Genomic DNA, 23,539 nt, shown 5'->3' on the forward strand with positions numbered 1-23,539 from the left:
TTAAAAACACACAAGAGGCCAGTTGGAAAGCAATCACAGCAGAGAGGGGAGCCTACAACATACCACTTCAACAACACCACAGGTGCAAATTGGATAAAACAGAGCTACCCTTCCACAATGGCAAACATGACCTAGGACTACTGCAGATTACATTTGACCGAAAGAGACTAAGCTTAGAGTTGGGACGCTACCTGTGAGGACGTTTCCAAACAAATGGCGTGGACAGACTTCAGAGTATTGCCCCTGGTGTAGGGATCAAAAGGAGTCAACAGGTCATATTTTCTTTGTTTGCCCCGCTTACCTAGCCCCCCGGAGAAAATGGTTAAAACCAATTTGTATTAAGATGAGAACACGGGTGGGTGCGGAGGCACTATGGCTTCTAAGAACTAATGCATCTGAGTTTGTGACCATAGCTGTAGCAAAATTTCTGGGGTGGGGATGGATTATTAGAGCTAGGTACCCACATGTGAGTTGATTAACTGACAGTTTTTAGTTCCAATATAGCTAGTACGTCTTTAATTTCAAATTGAATTACGTCTTATGAGATGTATGATTTGTTCAACACCCCATGTAGTGATTATCTGTGTGATGATAATAACTTATGTACATTAGGTTTTATCAATTTTGTTTTAATGTTTTATCAAGGGTAATTGTGTATATTATTATTGCTAAGTGTAGAGTGTTTTTCCGAATAATTTTTATGATGTCTTTTATGATGGAATATTTCGAAATAAGGACGTATGAACTGAACTGACTAATGTGCCCGACAGAATGAGATTAAAAACTGTTGAAGCACAAAAAGCCAGCAAAACAAAACTAGAAGCATTGGCACAGAAGTTTTCTACATCAAGATATTGTTCCACAACATGAACAAAAGCTTATCCACAAAAGATGTCATAATTGTTAAACTAACACTTCAAATGGAGAAAATGAGGCAGTGCCTAGACATGCAGGTACTCTGCAGGAACCTGGCAGGGCAAACAATAACTGGCATCGAGGATGATGCTACAACGAGACACAATAACAACTAAGAATGGGGAAACCATTGAACTAATCAAAGCCAGGAATGAAGATCTGAATACCTGATCACGAAGAAATAATGTCAGAAAAAAAGGATGGCCAGAGTCCACTACAAAGTGACGTATGGTGATCTTTGTTGGGAATATCCTTATGGGGTTGTTTGATACAGCTAACTTTTTTCACGTGTGATGTAGAGCATACACACCCACTGCTGGCTCTGAACCTATTCTAAGAGCAATGACGAGCCCTACCATTGCAAGACCGATGAACTTAGGAGACTGGGACACAGTTTTAAAACAGATGAGAAAGAACAAAGATATAAGCTCCAATGGTGCCAAAATCTCATTCTTCTCAGATATTACCCAAGCAGTACAAAAAGCAAGGATAGCCGTTGCTACAGTCAAGATAAAACTGCAAGAGAAGAACACACTGTACATAATATTATACTGTGCACACTATGCACACATCAAATTTGCACTGCAACACAAATCTATGATTAAAGAGACAGAAGTAGGCAGCATTTAAGGGGCATTGAATGATGGAATTTAAAGGAACACACACCACTAATATGAACATTTGATATTTATTAGATGGGACTCTATTGTAGATAATAATTGTAACATTATTGAATGGTAACAAGCAAAATGGAATGGTTAGAGGATAACATTTAACATGTTGTTTATGTTAAAGTTCTAAGCTATGCATGCTAATATCAGATTGACTAGCCATAACTATCCTAAATCCTTAGAAAACACAATGGGTGGATGGTTCAAATGATACTGGCATGTTAAGTAGAAACTAGTTAAGATGGCCAGACAAAAATACATATCAAAGGAAATAGCTCCAGTCTTCGAGCTATGGTCCACATATTGGGACTTAGCTCATAGCTGTTACCAAGGCTGATAATACACCTCGTCAATGAGATACACATTGTTAAAAGTTTAAAAGGGTGAGAAATTGGCTCGTATGTTGGGGTAAGTGTGGAATAAGGGAAGCAGTGGGGATTACTGTTTTGGTTGACATACACGATATACAAAAACAGAAGGAAAAAGTGTAGGCTTCAATGTAGGCTGAGATAATTGAGTGTTACTCAAGAGCAAAATAGTGTAAGAAGATGCAACTAAGGAATCATATGACAAATGATATGAAATACAACAAAAAGGAGTTGCCGGACTGTTCCTATGTGTGACTAAGGGAAGATCTAACTGGCGTGACCAAAGGTGTAAGAGTAACACCCTAGGGCATCCATTTTGTTGGATGGATTTGCCTCACACACCCAGAAGGGTGTCATGCTTCATCATCGGCGGTTGCTCCTCGTCGGGGAGGCGGTGCAATCCCCGACGGGCTCACCTCAAAGAGGGGCTCTTTGGCGGAGATCTTTTTCCAACAGCCTTATGGTGAGGTGTGGGTGTGTGGGCAGGATGGTGTGTGGTAGTGAAAAGGGATGTTAAAATGTAGCTAAGGGTACCGGAATTAACTTTATTCTGGGGGTCCCCTGGCTGCAATTAAAAACAGGGGGCTAGCTCACTAGGTGTCAACGAGTAAGGTCAGGTGACCCTAGATGGGGCTAGGGGTGAAGATGGTCGACATGTTTCTCGCACTGGGTAATAGTTACCCGCGATTCATCAGGACCTATAAAAAGGTGAACAACAACATGCTGGTGTCATGTGTGAAGTGGTGTGTGTATTACCTCTGTGGGATTTGTCCTATGCCTCTAAGTTAAGGACTAACAGCCACCAGAGGGGTCGGCGGGATTAGACATCAAGGATGAGTCCCTGGGTTACAACTCCAATCTCTTGTGTCCTGGCTTCTTGACCTACCCTTCTCCGCCGAGCTCGAGTAGAATGATATGAAATGTCAGAGTGTTGAAAAACCTCTGGTAGGCCATACAGGTAATAGCATATCTAGACAGACTCAAAGTAGATATTGCATTTTTACAGGCAATCCAGCTGACCAAGGAAAGTGAAGGCAATTTCTCTAGATGGTGTAGCACCAAGAGAAAATTTGACTCGTACTCAACTTATTCTAGACTGCTACCCTAATCAAAAAAAGGAACATGTTTTGACAGATTGAAACAGAACAAGACCCAGAAGGCAGATTGTAATAGTACAAGGACTCCTAAATAAAACATGCATAATGTTGAATATTATATATGGGTCAAATTATGACAATTTAGATTTTTTTCATGAAGCAGTGTTTAAATGTACAAATCTATGTCCACAGGCTATTTTGTGGGGCAAAGATTTAAATGTGGCACTAGATAATATATAAGTTCACAACACGGAAATATACATTCCCCCGGAGCTGACGAGACCCTAACAAATCGTTCATAACACCAGGGACTGGTTGTCTTATGCAGAACCAGAAACCACACCTTAAGGGAACGTCACTCAAATGTATATGATACAGCTTCCAGAATTGATTCATGGTTGATCACAAAGGACTTTGTAAATGGATAAGAAAGATAGCACACAGTCAGAACCTATTCAGACCACTCCCCCCAGGTAAACAGTCATAATATCGATTCCAAAATATAGAATGGACATAATATCGAAGTAAAAATATAGAATGGACAAAATATCGAATGGAAACAATATAGTGGTTAAAAATATCGAATTTAAGGTAAGTAATATCGATTTTCAAAATATAGAAGTCAAAATATCGAAGTATACAATATAGGCATTAAATATATCGATTTTTTAATAATATCAATTTTTTTTAAAGTGTTTTGTATGTTAGTATATGTGTGAAAAGTGTATATTAATTTTTGTAATGTATGTTTAATGTATTTTAAGTAATGAATTTTATGTTATTTAAGTTTTTGCGTAATTTAATTCTGTAGCGGGTTGTGGGTTTATAGGGGAATAGGGTGGGAAGTAATTTAATTATATTAAATTAAATATTCATTTTTAGCAATTATTACTAATTTTTAATTACATTTTGCTTTCTAGTTCTGTAGCGGGTTGTGGGTATATAGGGGAATAGGGTGGGAAGTAATTTAATTGTAATTAATTAAATATTATTATTTATTTATTGGTATTCATTTTGAATTTATTTTTATTTTTTAATTGGTAATTAATTTTCATTAATTGCCAATTAATTTGTATTAATTGATTAATTGTTAATTATGTTAATTTTCTAAATGTATTTACTGAGGCGGGTTGTGGGTTTATAGGGGAATAAGGTGGGAAGTAATTTAATTGTAAGTAAATAATTTTTTTCATTTATTGGTAATGATTTTAAATTTATGGTTAATTAATTTTTAATTGGTAATTAATTTCTATTGATTGGCAATTATTTTTTATTAATTGGTAATTATTTTGTATTAATTAAATATTTGATAATTATGATAATTGTATTAATGTATTTTCTGTAGTGGGATATGGGTTTATAGGGGAATAGGGTGGGAAGTAATGTAATTGTAATTAATTACATATTAAAAATACTTTTTGTGTATTGATAATTAATTTACTGTTAATTTTTAATTGGTATTAATTTTTATTATTAATTCGTTTTTGTTATTGGAAATTAATTAGTTGTTAAATAATTATGAATAGGTTATTAATTTTTAATAACTAATATGCGGTTGTATTTCTAATTAATTATGACATAATATTAAATTGGTTATTAATTTCAATTAATGTTTTATTGGTATTGATATTTAATTTATTTTTAATAATATATTAAATCATTACTTTCCCTACTGTTAAACTCACTGGAGTGGGAATAGTAATTTTCACCCTCCCGCTATCCAACGCTTTCCCTACTGTTGCACTCTCTGGAGTGGGAATAGTATTTTTTACCCCTACGCTATCCAACGCTTTCCCTACTGTTGCACTCTCTGGAGTGGGAATAGTAATTTTTACCCCTACGCTATCCAACGCTTTCCCTACTGTTGCACTCTCTGGAGTGGGAATAGTAATTTTTACCCCTACGCTATCCAATGCTTTCCCTACTGTTGTACTCTCTGGAGTGGAAATAGTAATTTTTACCCTTCCAATATCCAACGCTTTCCCTACTGTTGCACTCTCTGGAGTGGGAATAGTAATTTTTACCCATACGCTATCCAACGCTTTCCCTACTGTTGCGCGCTCTGGAGTTGGAATAGTAATTTTTACCCTCCCGCTATCCAACGCTTTCCCTACTGTTGCACTCTCTGGAGTGGGAATAGTAATTTTTACCCTTATTCTATCCCACGCTTTCCCTACTGTTGCACTCACTGGAGTGGGAATAGTATTTTCTACCCCTACGCTATCCAACACTTTCCCTACTGTTGCACTCTCTGGAGTGGGAATAGTAATGTTTACCCCTACGCTATCCAACGCTTTCCCTACTGTTGCACTCTCTGGAGTGGGAATAGTATATTTTACCCCTACGCTATCCAACGCTTTCCCTACTGTTGCACTCACTGGAGTGGAAATAGTATTTTTTACCCTCCCGCTATCCAACACTTTCCCTACTGTTGCACTCTCTGGAGTGGGAATAGTAATTTTTACCCTTACGCTATCCAACGCTTTCCCTACTGTTGCACTCACTGGAGTGGGAAAAGTATTTTTTACCCCTATGCTATCCAACGGTTTCCCTACTGTTGCACTCTCTGGAGTGGTAATATTAAATGTTACCCTCCTGCTATCCTACGGTAAAATATTGTACATTTTTTATTAATAACTTAAATTAATTATATCTTAATTTTAAGGTTATTTGAGTATTTTTAAGTATGTTTTAGTTAATTATATTTATTATTTCATTAATTTTAAATTGCTTTTAAGACATTTAAAAAAAATCGATATTTTGACTGACTATATTTTTTACAGACTATATTTTGGATTCGATATTTTTGTACTTACCTGTTTGTAGATAGGAATTCGATATTTTGGCATTCTATATTTTGGTGACTATATTTTGGTAAGTCTTTATTTTGTCATGCTATATTATGTCAGTGATCCCACTCCCCAGTATCCATTGAGATAACACTCCCTGTGTGACATCCATATCTGGCTCAGAGACTTTAACTCGAGGTCCTACTGTACCCCATATGCAGTGAAGATATTAAAAAAGCAATAATGGAGTACGTCCAACATAACCTACGCTCAGTTGAGACATAGTCAAACCTTTGGGAAGCATTCAAAGTTGTAATCTGAGGTGAATGTTTTTACAAGGCAAGGTATCAAGGACACTAAATTCTATAGAGACCAGGTTAACAAAACTAGAAAAGACAATAAAAAATGGAAAAAAATATGATATGACAGTAAGTAATGCACAAATACCTCAGAAAATGCACGAATCACAGACATAATTTTTAAACGGAAATTGGGAGATTGAGCTCTGAGCCAAATACACCGCTGTGCGGGCATCCAGAGAGGTTCAAAGTTCAGGGTGTACCCTAGTCAGTCTAATCAGGCTTCAATTGGAAGCCACAGACATTAAGATGATCAGAAATGACAGCAGGGACGTGAACTATGACACAACAGAAATATTAAACACATTTGTGAAATTTTATTACAGGTTAAACAAGGTCACAAAAATCTGGACTCATTCCCTGCCATCTCCAGTTGGTAGGATCCTGATCACATCTTAAATGTGGGCACTGCAGGCTAGGTCAGAACATGGCAGTTTGTGGATTTGGCCAGGTGACAATCATTGAGGCTGTTGAACTGTCTGTTGTTTTGCTGCCTACAGGCAATTGAAGCCTAGAGAAGAAAGTCAGTTCCTTGGAGAATGGTTTATCAAAGCTCTAGGACTCATTGGAGTGATTGCAGGAGCATGCTGTGACGCAGGAAGAGAACATTGCTGCAAAAATGCAGGTATGGGCTGGACCTGTGAGCCTAGGGGAAAGCAGTCCTATACCCCAGCAGATAAACACATCACACATGGCTAGTTGCCCCAGTTCCATATTACCCCATAGCCTAGAAGGGATAAAAACCGCCAAATAAGGAATTACACCAATATGCTACATGATACGAGTACTTATTTATCACACTTTCAAGGTGTGGTAGAAGTATTCGAACATACGTAATGTAATGCTCCAGAAGATTACAAGGCTCGCTCTTTGAACAGCCTTATTTGAATCTAATTATGTACAACGTTTGCTTTCTGAACAGCCTTATTTAGATCTAATTGTTATGTCATATCATGTCATGTTATGTTATGTGTGTTTGTAAAGTGCAATATCAGGTACACAGACATAATATCGACTCCAAAATATCGTTTGGACAGAATATCGAGTTTTAAATATCGTTTGGAGAAAATATCGACAGGACAGAATATCGACAGCCAAAATATCGTTTTTAAGGTAAGTGAAGTAATATCGACTGTAAATAATATCGAAAGTAAAAAATATCGTTTTTTATATAATATGTAATTATTTATAGTGTTTTTATGTTATAATATGTGTGAAAAGTGTCATTTTATGTTATAATTATTTTTAATTAATGATTTTTTTTTAAATTATTGTGTAATTTTATTCTGTAGCGGGTTGTGGGTTTATAGGGGAATAGGGTGGGAAGTAATTTAATTATAGTTAATTAAATATGTAAATTTATTAATTGGTAGTAATAATTAATTAATTGGTAATTAAATAATATATGTTAATTATTTAAAATTTAATTGGTAATTAATTTAATTTAATTTATTAATTGCTAATTATGTAAATTAAAATAATGTATTTCCTGTAGCGGGTTGTGGGTTTATAGGGGAATAGGGTGGGAAGTAATTTAATTATTATTTATTAAATATGTAAATGTATTAATTGGTAGTAATATTTAATTAATTGGTAATTAAATAATATTTGTTAATTAATAAAATGTAATTGGTAATCATTTTAATTTAATTGATTAATTGCTAATTATGTTAAATTAAAGGGGTATTTTTAGGGTTCAGGGTCAGTTTTTAGTTTTTGGGTAAAGGGGTATTTTTAGGGTTCAGGGTCCGTTTTTAGTTTTTGGGTAAAGGGGTATTTTTAGGGTTCAGGGTCAGTTTTTAGTTTTTGGGTAAAGGGGTATTTTTAGGGTTCAGGGTCAGTTTTTAGTTTTTGGGTAAAGGGGTATTTTTAGGGTTCAGGGTCAGTTTTTAGTTTGTGGGTAAAGGGGTATTTTTAGGGTTCAGGGTCAGTTTTGGGTTTTTGGGTAAAGGGTTTTTTTAGGGTTCAGGGTCAGTTTTGGGGTACAGGGGTACAGGGGTACAGTGTAAAAATAAAGTAAAATTAAATTTACATTAATTTAATTTAATGAAATGAAATTAAATTATATTTAAATAATTTTAAATAATTTAAATTAAAAAAAATTATTATATACTTACCAATACTTACGTTGTAATGGTAGTGCGTTGTAAAAGTTGCGTTGTAACGTCATATATCCATTGTTGCACTCTTTGCAGTGGGAATAGTAATTTTTACTCTTTTGTATTTGTACGTTAATAATATTGGCTATTATTTAATTAAATTTTGTTACTATATATATGTTTTAAGAAATATGATTAAAAAAATATTATTTTTTTACTTTCATTAATTATTTAATTATTAAAAGTTAATTTAAGTATTGTTAATTATATTTTAGTAATTAATTTTTTATATTAATGTAATTAAACATTGTTTTTATTAAAGTCGATATTTTTTACAACGATATTTTTGTAAACGATATTTTGTTCTCGATATTTTTGTACTTACCTGTTTGTACATACAAACTCGATATTTTGGTTGTAGATATTTTTTCCTCGATAGGTAGTCGATATTTTGGTAGTCGATATTATTTCAGTGATCCGCAATATCACCCACGAGAATATTCTGGCACTGTGTGCCTAGCCCTGCCTATGGTAGGTTGGTTCATTAAGAAAGCAGGTTTTCAGCTTCCTGGGGTATTCAAAGAAGTGAGGAGTAGGCTCTGATGTAGAGTGTAGTTAGTAATATATGAGTTACATTTAATAATAAAGAGGCTAGCCCAATATTCTTAGCAATCTGGGTATTGAATAAGAAAAGTGAACAGCGTTTCTTCTGGAACGTTCAACAAAATCTATGCTTTATATCACAGCCATCATTGCTTTAAATGCCTGTAAGTGTCTAAAACGATTTTTAATTTTTTTATTCACCCTCACTACACTTTATGCACATGTAGCATCCGTATTTGAATCCTGGGAAGACTGACTCTGCCTTCTGTCCTGATATCAGTAAGTTGAATGAATGAATGAAATAAAATTTATAATGCGCAACTAAAACCCGAAGGCATCAAGGCGCCTAACAAAAACAAAATCAAAGCAAAAAAGGCAGAACACAACTACAGGGCCATTCAGGGCCATTCAGGTGGGTAATAGTAAGATCTGTAATGTACCGTAATTAGAATCGCAGTGGTGTAATAAGAAGCACTTTAAAATGCATTATTAGTATTATCATTGTCAGCATCATTTGACAATTTTGATAATAGTCTCCTCCTCCACGAATCCAAAGGACAGTTCTTGATGTGTAGCTTAACCAAACTAAGTCAGTCACCAGTCTGGACCTTGAACTACCCCTGAAGCTGGGAACCTGGGGATTATCTCTGGGGTCAACTATCACTTTGGTTCTGGTCATGTATAGTACACAAGGCGGGCCTTGGGTCACAGCCTGCACAAAGTACACACAAGTTTGAGGCATTTTCTAAAGGTAATAGGAAAGCCACAATTTACTATCTGGTATCCACACTAGATAAGGGTAGAGAGAAAGTCAGGGATGAGGTAGAAGAGATCAATGTAGTAAGGAGAGTGACTTGAGACAGGAGATGTAATTTCACAGCCAACTGGCTGGCAGCGCAAGTGTTAAGGTTGGGCAGGCCGTGTATTTGCACTTAGCTTCTGTGAAGTGTGCATGTCCATCTGTCAGATTAAGAAATAATGTGTTTTTGATGCACACCATTATTATGCTACTGCAGGAGGACTTCTGGCTGTTCCAATTACTTTACCAGTGAGGCCCTTCTATGTTGGGGCCTTGGGTAATTGCCCATGCATTAAAATGTATCTCCCAAGTTCCATCTAACTCCTCATGTCACCTCATTACCCCAATACATCCCCCACCATCTCTCCTCTCACCTTACTCCCCAACTTTTGAACAAACCAGGGCATGGATAACATACATTAGCACAGTTTCTCACTCCCTCAATTCTGTGTGCATGCCACATTTTGCTAAATCAGACACAATGTTGAGCTACATTTGTCTTTATATGGAAAACTTCAGTTAAAAATTGCTTAAAAATTAATGCTACCACTTACGGCAGGGATGTCTGGGATGGTGTGCCAGAATCCCCCACCAAGGAGCGGCCATGCTCTGTCTGTCCAGGATCAGACTGTATGTTGGGATGCTACTACCAGCTCATGGGTTTTACCTTGCTTTACAGAAATGGAAAGGTTGTGGCTTCAAGAATGTGGGCTTCCAGCGGCCATAGTGAGAAAGAAAGAAAGAAAGAAAGAAAGAAAGAAAGAAAGAAAGAAAGAAAGAAAGAAAGAAAGAAAGAAAGAAAGAAAGAAAAAGAAAGAGGATGGCAAGAAAGAAAGCTAGGAAGGGAACGAAAGAAAGAAAGAAAGAAAGAAAGAAAGAAAGAAGGGTAGGAAGAAGGGGAGGAAGGAAAGAAAGGATGCAAAAAAGAAAGAAAAAGAAAAAAGATGGAATGATAGGATAAAAAGAAAGAGGAACAAAACAAAGAAAGAATAAATGACAGACAGATGTGCAGTTAGGGTTGCATAGATGGAGCAAGCTCATGGGCTTATATTCAGAGTTCATGTGAGTTACTAGTATGGTGTGAAAAAGCAGCACTCAGAAAAAGAAACAAAGGCCACGTTAAAAAAAATTAATTACAACAGCGTTGAGCGGAGATAGGAACTGGTAACGCTGGAATGTGCCCTGCGATCATATTTGGTAGCTCTACAAACAAGGGTAACACCAAAGTAATAATAAGAAATTAAATTAAAAAAACACGGGCACTGTTAACTACCTTGTGCAACGGTGTGCTGGTTATGAAAGGGCTAAATGCTGTCTCTGAAAATGAAGGTAGCCAGAGTCTGAACTAGGTGACCCATTACTCCAGGTTTTATGGTGTAGTGGGGTGAAACAAAAAATGAATGACACTAAAACAGAACAATGTATGAAGAGAGATGGCTGAAAGATCCTTTCTGTAAGTATACTATGCATATCGTTTTGTAAAATCGAAAGGTCTTGGCTAACGCAAGACCTACAGAAGCACACTTTCTGGACAAAGGTCAAGCATCTTGCAAAAGAGGGTATAATTCCATTCAGCAGTTTTTGCAGTAGCGCTGCACCAAAAAGACCTTCAGGGGAGGTAATTGATAATGGATGGTAAAAAATAAACAAAAATGTAAATTACACACATATACATATATATATACACACACACACATATATATATGTGTGTGTGTGTGTGTGTGTGTGGTGTATATATATTTATATATATATGTGTGTGTGGTGTGTGTATGTATATATATCTAACACCAGTGGGAAGCCGTTACTGCATTACACAAAGATCCAAACCTGGCAATAAAAGCCTCTGACAAAGGAGTTAATGTGGTGTTAATGACCAGGGAGGATTACATAAAATAAGCATGTAGACAGATAACACTGCTTGATATTTTAAGGTGAACAGGTCATATTTCAGGAAATTACAACTGATGAATGTAGATCTACTGCAGGGTTGAGAACCAGCTTCTCAATTGGGCCAAATTACAATTTCTAAAAAATTATTCACCCTCGTTTACAGCTTTATATCTGTTACCCAAAAGTCCCCAAAAATCTTAGCAATCCCCCAGGATGCCCTATCGTTTCTTCTAAAAATAGTCTTTTTGAATATACGTCTGTTTGTGACTAATCTGAATTCTTGTGTGAGGGATACCAAGTGCAGGATCTCCACTGGGAGAAAACATGTTGGATGGTATGCTTGGATGTAGAGAGTCTCTACACGAGCATTAAACACACTAATGGTCTTTTGCCTGTAAATATTTCCTAAGGGCCAGAAGTGTTAACTATTTGGAACACACACACATGGTTTTGAAAATGATTGAGATATGTTTGTCTGAAAACAATTTTATGTTTAAGAAGATTTGTTCAAACAGATACAGGGAACTGCGTTGGGCGCCTGCTTCACCCCCCCCCCAAAGCCCCCCACCCCCAGCTATGCCAATTTGACGGTGAGCTGGTGGCCGGAGCAGGTGCTCTGGGGCCACGATATGACACATTGAAAGGAGAAAAATAATACTTTGTTGATGTAGGTCGATGATGTATTTTTTATATGGGATGGTGATGCAAATTATTTGAATGCGTTTGGACTCACTTTAAATGAGAATGATATTAATCTGAATATCACAATTCTGTACAGCCAGAACACCATAGATTTCTTAGACTTTAAAATAAGTATAGTAGGTGGGATCTCCTGATAGCCAAAAGAGAGATCACTAGAATCCAGGGGGGGCCAGGGGTGCAACTGTGGATGAAGGAATTTACGAATTGGGTGACATACGAGGGCGAGGTAAGATTGGGCGAGGCCAGACGGGGCAGGGGATCTCTAGAAACAGCCAGAGCATGGGAAGCATTGGCGACACTACTGAAGCACCCACCCAACGAAGCTGACGACAAAGAGCAGGAAGGGGCCTTGGGAAAAAGAAGTCAAGTGTGAGCATGAATATACTAAACCAACACAACCAACATTAGACAATTATCTACCGACTTCACAGAAAAATCCTACATAGGGAAAGAACTATAGAGACACATCACACTAAGGCACACCTAGGGGGAGGGAGGGTGGCGGGGAGGGGATTGGTTAGTTGATTGACTTTACAGGAACAAGAAGTTATGACTTAGATGGATGATACTAGCCAAGCTAATGAATAAATAGGGAAAATAGACAGGTCATCAATGCCAGTTATCCCAGAGGATGTAATAATACAATAATATACTGATATTTATATATGCCAAATTGTATAATACTATGACCAGCTAAAGCTATTGAAACCCTGTATACACTGTAACTATGAAAGGCTTGCAAGGCTCTATTGTATAATCTGAGTTGTAAGAAGGCATGGAAGTAGAGCTTAATGAAAATGTGTTTAAAAAAAATTAAACTATAGTAGATGGGACCTTGAACTCAGAACTGTTTAGGAAACAGACAGAGGGGTTCTCCATTTTACATGCCTCAAGAAGCCATCCACCCAGTTTTAGATCGTATCCCTTTTAGTGAATACATCAGAGCGAAAAGAAATTGTAATTCTGAACACAGCTATCGGAAAATAAAACGGGAGATGATGATACAAGGGTTAGCCAGAGACTGCCCACGCAGGCCTTCGAAACAAGCAAGTGTATGAGCTGATAGCATCCATTGAGAAGAAGCATTGTTTCACACACCCCCCCACCCCCACACCCTTCTGTTAATTGTCGAGCTGGTGAAGAACCCCTCTGATTCATCACCAAATACACTAGCAACGCAGGGAAACTAAAGAGGATTTTGAAAAACAGGTGGGTCCCCCACACTAACTAAAAATGTGTCTTTGAAGGACATATTAGTGCACAGTCATTTAATGCCTAAAACAACTAATTGGCTTAAACAAGGCAAGGCCTTTTCTCGTTGTGGCCAGTGTAAAGCTTGTAAACATAAAACAAGCGTGGAAGAGATTACCTTTTAAAGACTTAATAAGAAGTGGTGTATTCCCAAAATGATTATATGCTAAACGGATTTTGTGGTATATGCTATTACATGTTCTTGTGACAAATGACGCATTGATTCGAGGAGCTTCCCAGTTACAAACCACATATTGGAGCATTGGAAGGCTAGCACCAATAACAACCAAAGTTACAGCACAGTCAAACATTTCAATGAGGTAAACAATGGAGACTGGATGACAGCCACATTTTTTGGGCATTGATTCAGTGCCCAAACACTCGAGAGGTGGGAACAGAGTGACTGCATTATGCAGACTTGAATCAAAGTAAATTTTTTCAGGCTGGTTGCACCACCCCAGTGGGGATGAATGTCAATGAGAAATTTCATTCTCGTCTATGAGATAGGTAATTGAGTAAGCCTTCCGCAATTTATACTTTTTTGATGTTGCTGTTTATTTTTTGATTCTTATTTTTGGGTTTTGTTCAAATATAGGTTAATACGATGTCGGAAAATACAAAAGTGTGTGAAGGTTGTGGCTCCCTTAAAGCTTTGATGTATTGTGTCACAGAGATATGTTCTTACTCCCTTTAGGAATCTTTCTAACCAGGGTATGTGGGCATAACCCGTGGAAGACTTGAGAATAGCCACAATCAAGACAGTTAACTGCACCAAAGAATATGTACCTCGTAGTCGTGGAACTCGTTCTCCCTTTTGGTGAGGTCATCAGATGTGCTACTGTTTATACCTCAACTATGCTGGAACATATATATTGGAATATCAGGCTACTTGTTTTCTTATTTGACTCATCAGTGGTTTTGTTTGAATTTACTGAAGTGTATATCAGTATGCTAGACTACTGTCAGCCTCAGAAAAAATTCATTATTCTTAATTTTTCTATCTGTTGACTAAGATAGTGATAACATCGAAATCGTTATATAATTTTTATGCTCACACACACAGTTGAAACATGCTACTTTTAGCCTTATAAAAGAATGCCTATTTACTTTCATTGATTGGGACAGGTATTAGAACAATAGGCTAGCCTTACTAACGTTTATTTATTTATTGAATATCAGTGAAATGTGAATAACATTCCGATTCCCTAGGAAAGCAGGAGTCGATCAATAGATGTTGATTTCTTCCATTTATTTTCCTTTGTAATGCATATTTTCTGAGAGATAGTGTTTATGGGTGTCCATCTTGCATGAAGTGGTTAAAAAGGCACCGAGGTGGACCAGAGGTCTTGTGATCAAGACCTCGATTTGGTGGAAATGTGTTACTGTTTTCTTTTGCAATATTAAACTTATATGAAGTAACTCTGATCCGGAGGGAGCTGAGAAGGGTATCTGTGTATACACACACACACACACACTTTAAAGAAGCAGAGAACTCAGGGTAGTTCCTAAGTTTAGGTGGAGAGCAGCACCTATATAGAGTATCCTACAACACCAGCGACTCTCAAATGTCTGGTTTTCTAGCAATGTTTTTAAGCATAGGATTAGTGCAGTGCTATCCACGCCGAGCTAGAAAGGCAAAAAAGGTATTTGGTCCTTTTTACAGTAAAGTCCTTAAGCATAGGATTAGCTAGAGCCAGCCATGCTAAGCTGTAAAATGACAAGCGCATTTTACTACTTCAGGCACAGAATGACAGTTTTGGATTGGTAAAATACCATCCAAGCTAACCTGGGATGAATAAAAGTAACTCCTGACATGTGTTTCTCTGTCCTTGCAGCTCATCAGACAGGTTTAGCTTTATCTAGACACAAGGGACCACCCAGTAAAGAGTCAAAAAATACCCTTTCAGGCTTAGAGTGCTGCATACATTGTGCAAAAATGAAGCAGAGAACTCTGGGTAGTTCCCAAGTTTAGGTGGATAGCAGTTCCTATATAGAGCATGCTACAACACGAGCGACACTCTAAATGTACTCACCTTAAATGTCTGTTTTTCTAGCGAGGTTACAGGTCAGGATTAGCACAGTGCCATCCACGCCGAGCTAGAAATGGACATAGTATTTTGATTTAGATATATATATGTGTGATTTGTACCTAGAAGTATACTTACCATGCGTGGTGGTAAAGGCATGTGTGGTAAAGACATCTGCATTGCAAAAGGCATGTGTGGTAAAGGCTGCGTTGTAAATGCATGTCTGGTAAAGGCATGCATGGTAATGTTATACATCCCCCACCAGCAGGGCAGAAAGAACACTAGACGACTAGGGAACTATTAACAGTTTGTGTGGGGAGCGGCTCCCCTGGGCATGGGTCTGTGTTCCTCCACCACCCATGGGCACAACAGTCTTTCTGCACCTCCCATTGCGGATTGGGGGATTTACCCAATTTGCCTGCTGGAAGGCAAAAGGCCCACTAGACACCAGAGAAAAAATGGTCCTCCAGGAATCGGACTGTGCCCTCTCCCCAGAACTGGTCCACCAGTCTTCCTGTCACTCTGGGTTCTGTTTGAGAGGCATTCCGGGAACAGACAGAAAGACCAATAGACATCAGGGATAAGGGACATCAGGGAAAAAATGGTTACAAAAAAGTAGGGTTAAGGGAGGGGTGTCCAAGTATTGGGCTGTGCTCCTAACCCGGAACAAGCCCAACATTCTTTCTGACCCATCTGGGTCTGCCATCAGGGGGCAGAATGCCCACTAGATACCAGGGATATATTTTTTGTTAGCACTGCTCACTTGGGGCCTAGAGCATACCCATCCCCAAGACAACCGAAAGGAAATTTGGATTCTTTTGGACATCGATTTGACATGTAGGAAGGCAGAGTGAGGAGAAATAAAAATCTCCTCTCACTTGCCATGCTGAATGGCTGTACTATTCAGACTCGGCCACCACTAAGTGAACCCTACCAAATCCAGAAATTGCTGATAACTTGACACTCATGAGGCAACAGGGTGATGTGACATGCATAGATCCAAATATTTATCTTACCCACAATGTCCTGCAAACCCCTAACTTTGGCTAAAATAATGCACTTGTATCTCATATTATGAGGGAAAGTTCCAGAATCTGCGGGGATCCAGAAAATTCCTACTGCCCAGCGTTCGCACACTTCTCCCAATAAAAACGATACACCAATTGTGTGGCTCTGCATTGAGCCTGTGACAGGAACACAGTACGATTCATGAAATCCACACCACCCAGGTGCCGTATTAGACAAGTGCCCCGGGTGTCCAATGGGCCTTTGCACCAACGTCGCGCACTCCCGGGGCACCTTGGTATTACAGAAGGGACTGCAGATGCTTGTGTGGCCCCGTCAGTAATACAGATAGAGCTGGTGCACATAAAGCGCCTGCTCAATCTTCAGGGGAGTTCCCTCATTTGCATTGGGGCATGCCCCATTAAAATGATGTAATCCCTTTTCCTCTGCTCCCACTCCGTATTACAGACATGGGCACAGAGGCAAAGAAGCTCTCAGGAGGCACACTGACAGCGCGCCACTTAAAAGGTGGTGCAGTGTTAGTGCGCCCCTTGAGAGCAGCCCTCTGGAGGGGGGAAGCATCTCCTTGCAGGCGGGTGCAGTCACTAACGGCACCTGCTTGGAAGGGGATCTCTAGTCAAACTTCAAAGTGCAGGGCGTTGCCGCCTGCATTGTGAAAACACCGAGTTGCTTCAAAGCAGGCCCTCTGTTGTTCACATGAATGCACTGCCCCAGGGCAGCCTGTGTTCGCGGCTACCCTGAGGGCAGTGTATTCATCATAATACGGAGCATTTTCCTTCATTGCGCTGGACACACCTATTAAAAGGTGCGCCCACCACAATGTAGGAAAATGAGCCACATGTATGCTGTGGCCCCCCGGATGCCCTGGGTGTCTAGTTTTCAGAAATGGCTCGGCTTGGTAGGCTTCCAATAAAAACTTTGCAAGCCCAGTGCAAGGATGTTTGACGCTCCAGATATGATATGCCAGTTTGCTGCTACTGAAGGACTCACTTTCCATTAAACAAATGTCTATCTTTCAGGCTTATCCTTGTTGGTTGGTTCAACCTAGTGTTGATGATCCTACCTTAGCTCACAATATGGAGCGATGGCACTCTAGATCTGTTTATTTAGCACCTTTTTTAGTCTTTGTTTCTTTAGGGAATGCACTATATTTCACAAAGTACACAAACTATAATTTGGCATACTTTAACCTAAATAACACTTTGGGCCTTATTACGATGTCGGGCAGACTTATGTCTGCCCAACACCATTTCGATGTTGGAACTGACCGACTGTAGGTCAGCGGTTCCAACCACCAAATTACAATGCGACCGCACATGGTGCAGTAGCAAACTCCCATTTCTCTATGGGAGCTTGTGCTGACTGAGGTTTTCACACGCAGCACAAAGCTCCAAAAGAGAAATGGGAGTTTGTGTAAATCCCTGCACCATGTGGCAGGCACCTCACAGTGCCTGCCACACGGTGCAGGAAGTTACAGGGGGGCACCTAAGGTACCCCTTCGGCCCCCAACCGGAGGCCACAGGGAGAAGGGGGCCCTGCTAGTGGCCCCCAAAGTTGCTTTCCAACAGGCTATTTGTATCTGAAAGCCCAACATGAAAAGCCTGTGGGAAACCGACATCATAATCCAGACAGTGGAAATGCCGTCCTTGAGGGATTATGTGCAGGTTTCAATTGGCCGACGGGCTCCATGAGCCCGTCGGAAGGCAGACGGAATGCCGTCCGATTTCACTGCGGACCACTGTCATCGGAATATGGCAGTCGAAAGTGAAATTGAAGATGTCGGTCGGAAAACCTCCGCCGCAGGTCGAAGGCTTTCCGACCAACATCAAAATGAGGCCCTAACTCTGTCTGCCGCTAGTTTAACTTTGATTGCTAAGTCTTTTTTTTATATTTTTCAAACTATTTTGTTGATCATTCATTCTCAATGCATAAGCAGAAGATTGTACAAAGCAAGAACTTATGTTGAAGCCCCATATTATCTGAGCATTGGACTGAAATGAACAAATTACCTTTAGTAGAGATGAATATCTTTAGCAGCAGAAGTCCAGAAAGTATAAATAACTAGATAAAAAACAGAACATTAAGTCCTGCATACTCACTAACATTCTGTGTGATAAGTGGCGGCCTCTACATTACTGAACGTTCTTGAGGTAATCTCGGTATTTTACGGTCACAGTATTTTTTGTGAAATGCCATACATCATTGGAATACTGTTTTTTACTTCACCTTGCACCTCTCCTATGTTATGTGAATAATTATATTGATTTCATTGACATTTATATTGCCTTCTTGGTGCTAATTATATGATTTGCACAAATTAATTTTACAAAAACAAAGTTGTTTTGCATCCTGCTACACAGATGTATTAAGCTGCTTCAGTTGTGGAGCATTGGCCCAAGGCACCCACACTGTACTCTTTAATACATACTAACTCAATCTGCATAGGTATAGAAAATGCTTCAATCATGAATCACCCTCCATTGTATTGCACACAAATAAGTGGAGGGCCCCAGAGTATTTCCTATGAAATCACCATCAACGCTGCCAATTGAGGTGTTTACCTAATTCCACTGCTGCTTGGTCTTGATTTCACTTCATGCCTCTTTCTTTCACTGCAGTAAACTTCCTGTCTCTTTATCTCACTCTTTTAGGTTAATTTTAATCTCTAATGTCTCCCTTTGTCTCTATTTTCCTATATTTCTCTTCCTCCTTCTTTCTCCTGTATCCCCCTTTCTCTCTCTTGCTTGGGTGTCAGAGTCTAGTGGAGAAGAATAAGCCCAGTCCAGCAAAAATGTGGGCCGGTGCCCACCACCTGCTACCACCGACACAAATTATGCACTACAACAGGGGTGCTTGCAAACATTTACCCAAGGGCCACAAAGTTCGCGATGTGATGTGACCGAGGGCCGCATTGATGCCAGCTGGATGGCGGTCCGGGGGGGGGGGGGCGGTAAGGTGCGTATAGGGGAAGCGAAGCATACATCTCTGGATAAATTTGACAATGTCAAACCAGAAAACCTGGGGTTAAACCATCATCCTCACCTTACCCAATAGTGTGATCCTAGGCAATTGTTTTATTTCAATGTTCCTCCTCTTTTTTCTTCATTATTACATTTAAGAGGTGCTCAAAATACATGACGTCAGGATAGGTGTTGTGCTAAACCTCCTGTTTTTGATTTTAATAACCAGTAGTGTTGTTCATTAGTAATAGAAACCCAGGCCACTCAAAGAAGGCACATAACAACTGACTTGCCTTCTAGTTCCCTATTAGCATTGTTGTCAGTGTGGAGGGGGGTAAATAAATGGTTCGAAATTCATATTTGAAAACTATCACTTAAAAATACTTCTCAATGCACTTTTATATTCTGATGTACTAAAGTGAAATGGTTCTGCATGTTAAGAAAATAGACATTGTTTGAATTTAGAGAGGCCTTATATTTTTACACTTTTGATGGCTTTGAAAATTGAAGTGTACCTAAAGTTAAGTGGTGCAAGACAACCTAGTTACTTTCTTTCTTTAACTTCAATTAACCTTTAAATATAGGCTTGCCTTTTTATTCATCATCTTTTTAGTGTTAGTGCTGATTCAAGTGAACAGCAGCCCAGTGCTGCTCTTGACCAGGGGGCTGCGTGTAAAGGTCAAGAGGGCCGCACTTTGAGTATCACTGGACTACATGGATACATTACCACCACTGAAGTTTAGTATAAAGATGGGCTTATGAATGATGATAAAAAGTGAGTAAACAACCTTGCTGTAGATAAAGATAATGTCCTTTATTCTCTTACCTTGAACATAAGTTTGATGCAAGTTAAAATTGAAAAGACAGTGACTCTAAATATGGTAAACCCTAGGATGATCTCCCAATTGTTTACTCAGGGTAAGGGTGGTAGAAAAATGGACGGTTATCTTGCTTGATATGTATTTCTATGTTATTAAAATTTGAGATGATTAAAAAAATTATGAACTAATGCTGCTACAGACTATACCATATTGTGCTGCATAGTTCATTTTCTTGCATTATAAAGCAGTCAACCCTAGAACATAATATCCTCCATTACCACACAATTTGAGTGTCCCTGTCCACACACAGTAAATACAATGAAAAGCATCTAACCTAAAATAAGTCTATCTTGAAAGCATGCCGTTTTTCTAATAATTAACATTTTGGTAAAGTTTAATAAAAATGGCACTCTTACCTTTGCTGGCTGGGCTCTGTGAATTTAACAACGCAGCGGGAGCCAAAGCCTCTATTATGTTCAAGGGGCGCAGTCAGAGATAGAGTGGAAGTAAAAATAATGATTTAGAGAACATTAGACCAGGGGCAGAAACTTTCGCTTAAACCATGACCCATTTTTGTGATATTTGCCAACCATTGAAATGTGTTTACGCAGCAAGCGGCAGTTTCATATCCTGATTTACTTTCCTGTCCCACAGTTGGATTTCGTGAAAATGTGTTTATTTCTGAATTTTGCCACCTCAGTCATTTGGACTTCCATATTGTGCAATGTGATTTTGTCTCATGCCTGATCTTCCCTGTTCTGCTGTGAAACTCTCTCATCAGATGAAATACCGACATCTCTGTGACTTTGAGTCGTAATACTTTTTCAGATCTGGCGTTAGCCATGACCTTTTGCTTTTGCTAAAACCAGTATCAATAATAAACATATATGTAGTGCCTGTCAGACAGCCCCCTTCATGCATTCGTCTCTTTAGCTGTCATTCACATGTTGTTCCACCCACCAAAGCACACAACATGGGCAATAGGCCAGCCCACTTGAGCTATTGTATCCTTTCCATGTGAGTGACAACAATTTGTACAATCACAATGTTGTCACCCACAGAGAAGGAAGTCGTTTTTAGCAATATGTGGGTTTTGTGTTCTTTCAAAAAAAATAAATATACATATATATATATTCACTAAAATAAACATAGGTTTCAGGACGTTATAGATAGTAGAACATTTGACTCATTTAAAACCAGAGAAATGTGCCTGTTATACTTAGTTGAGCTAACTATAACTTGCGTGCCCACAATGCACTGCTGATGATGTTATATATTACATCACTCATGACATGGTCAGTGACATCACTGATGACATCTCAAACGACATCACTCATGACATCATCCAGTGAATGTGCGTTTCTATAAAATGTAAATATGTTTTATATATATATGCCAAGGTGTATTGAAGAATTAATGCATTTACAAGTGCCTAAAGGAATTATTTTGTATGTGCGTGACTAACTGTATAAGTGAGTGATTGAACGTGTCTTACTGAATGCATGGGTTAGTGACTAAACTGTGTACAAGTCTGTATTAGTCTCTCCATTGGTGTGTAAGCAACTGTATGGCTTGCTGAATAGTTACATGAGTGCCTATATAGGTTATTGATTTGTTGTCTGAGTATCTGTATGGGTCCCTGAGTGTCTGTGTGGGTAGATGGGTATATGAGTCTGTGCATAGATGTCTGAGTGGGTGATTCAGTGGTTGTATGGATTAAAAAGTGCATCTGGAAGGGGCTGTATGGGTGAGTTAGTGTGTCTATGGGTGTGTTGGTGAGTGAATAAATGTCTCAGTGGTATTTCTGTGACTAACTACATTTGTTTTAAGCCACTATATGTGAGTGTTGGAGTATATGAATGACTATACGTGAGACTAAGTTATTTCTAGAGTGGGTGTATAAATAAGTGTCCGCTTCTATCAGTTTATTTATTTATTTATTTATTTATTTTAGATTCTTATATCGCGCAGGAATCAATCCCGTGAGGGTATCTCCGCGCTTTGCTCATCAGGGCCAGAGTGTCACAGTTAGCAGATATGGTGAAGGTAGTATTACGGTTGGAATGCTTCTCGGAAGAGTAGAGTTTTTAGAGACTTTCTGAAAGACATATGGTTAGTAGTCAGTCTCAGATCAGTGGGAAGTTTGTTCCATAGAGCGGGGCCAATTGAGGAGAATGCTCGGTCTCCCTGTCTGGATTTTTTGGTAATTGGTGGTTTCAAGAGGGCTTGATTGCAGGAGCGGAGTGACCGACAAGGTTGATACAGCTCTAGTGATTGGGAGAGATATTTGGGGCTATCTCCATATAAGCTTTTATGTACCGTGCAACAAATTTTAAAACTGATTCGCTGCCGTATGGGAAGCCAATGCAGTTCTTCCAACAGGGGCTTGGATGGAGTCCTAGGTGGTACATTCATGACCAGTCTAGCCGCCGTATTCTGGACTACCTGCAAACGTCCCACTGCGTCCGCATTAGCAAGTGTCAGCAGGGCGTTGCAGTAGTCCAGGCGGCTAGTAACCAAGGCCTGTACGAGAGTCTTCCTATGGGTATCAAGGAGGTATGGGAAGACTCGTCTTAAAAGGCCAATGGTGTGAAAGCACAGTCCTGCAATATGGTTAGTGTGATCCTTGAGGGTTAGTTTTTGGTCAATTTTTACCCCTAAATTTTTGACATGTGGCTTTGATGTTGGAGCTGGACCCAGGTCCAGCGGCCACCAATCGGGAGACCACAGAAGATTCGCTTTGCCGAAGAGCATAATCTCTGTTTTTGCCACGTTGCATTGGAGGCAGTTTGCTGCCATCCAATGTGACACTGCCCTCATACCCTCAGCAAAGTTTTCCTTTACTTTAGGGCCAAGGGAATTGAAAGGGTAGAGGAGCTGAGTGTCATCAGCGTAAGAGACTGGTGTGAACCCGTATTTTCGTACAATCTCAGCGAGGGGGGCCACATAAACATTAAATAATGTAGGGCTGAGACAAGAGCCCTGTGGCACCCCTTTTGTGAGCACCCTCGAGATGGAACTGTAGGGGCCAAGGCTGACTGATTGCGATCTTCCGGAGAGGAAACTCTCCAACCAGGATAGTGCTAAGCCTCCTATCCCCACACCCTGCAAGCGGCTGAGAAGGATGTTGTGGGACACGGTATCAAAGGCCGCAGACAGGTC

General features: G+C 39.2%; 1 protein-coding gene across 1 annotated transcript in view; it reads right to left on the reverse strand.

Moving 5' to 3' along the window:
* LOC144754811 (complement C1q subcomponent subunit B-like) overlaps positions 1-20,968 on the reverse strand; it is a 47,167-nt gene extending 26,199 nt beyond the window's left edge. Inside the window, exon 1 of the mRNA XM_078643041.1 lies at positions 20,794-20,968. The gene's annotated coding sequence lies outside the window, so the exon portion shown is untranslated. The remainder of the gene's footprint in view (positions 1-20,793) is intronic.
* Positions 20,969-23,539: the final 2,571 nt, after the last annotated feature.

This window comes from Lissotriton helveticus, chromosome 5_1, assembly GCF_964261635.1.
Source record: "Lissotriton helveticus chromosome 5_1, aLisHel1.1, whole genome shotgun sequence".
Taxonomy (NCBI): Eukaryota; Metazoa; Chordata; class Amphibia; order Caudata; family Salamandridae; genus Lissotriton; species Lissotriton helveticus.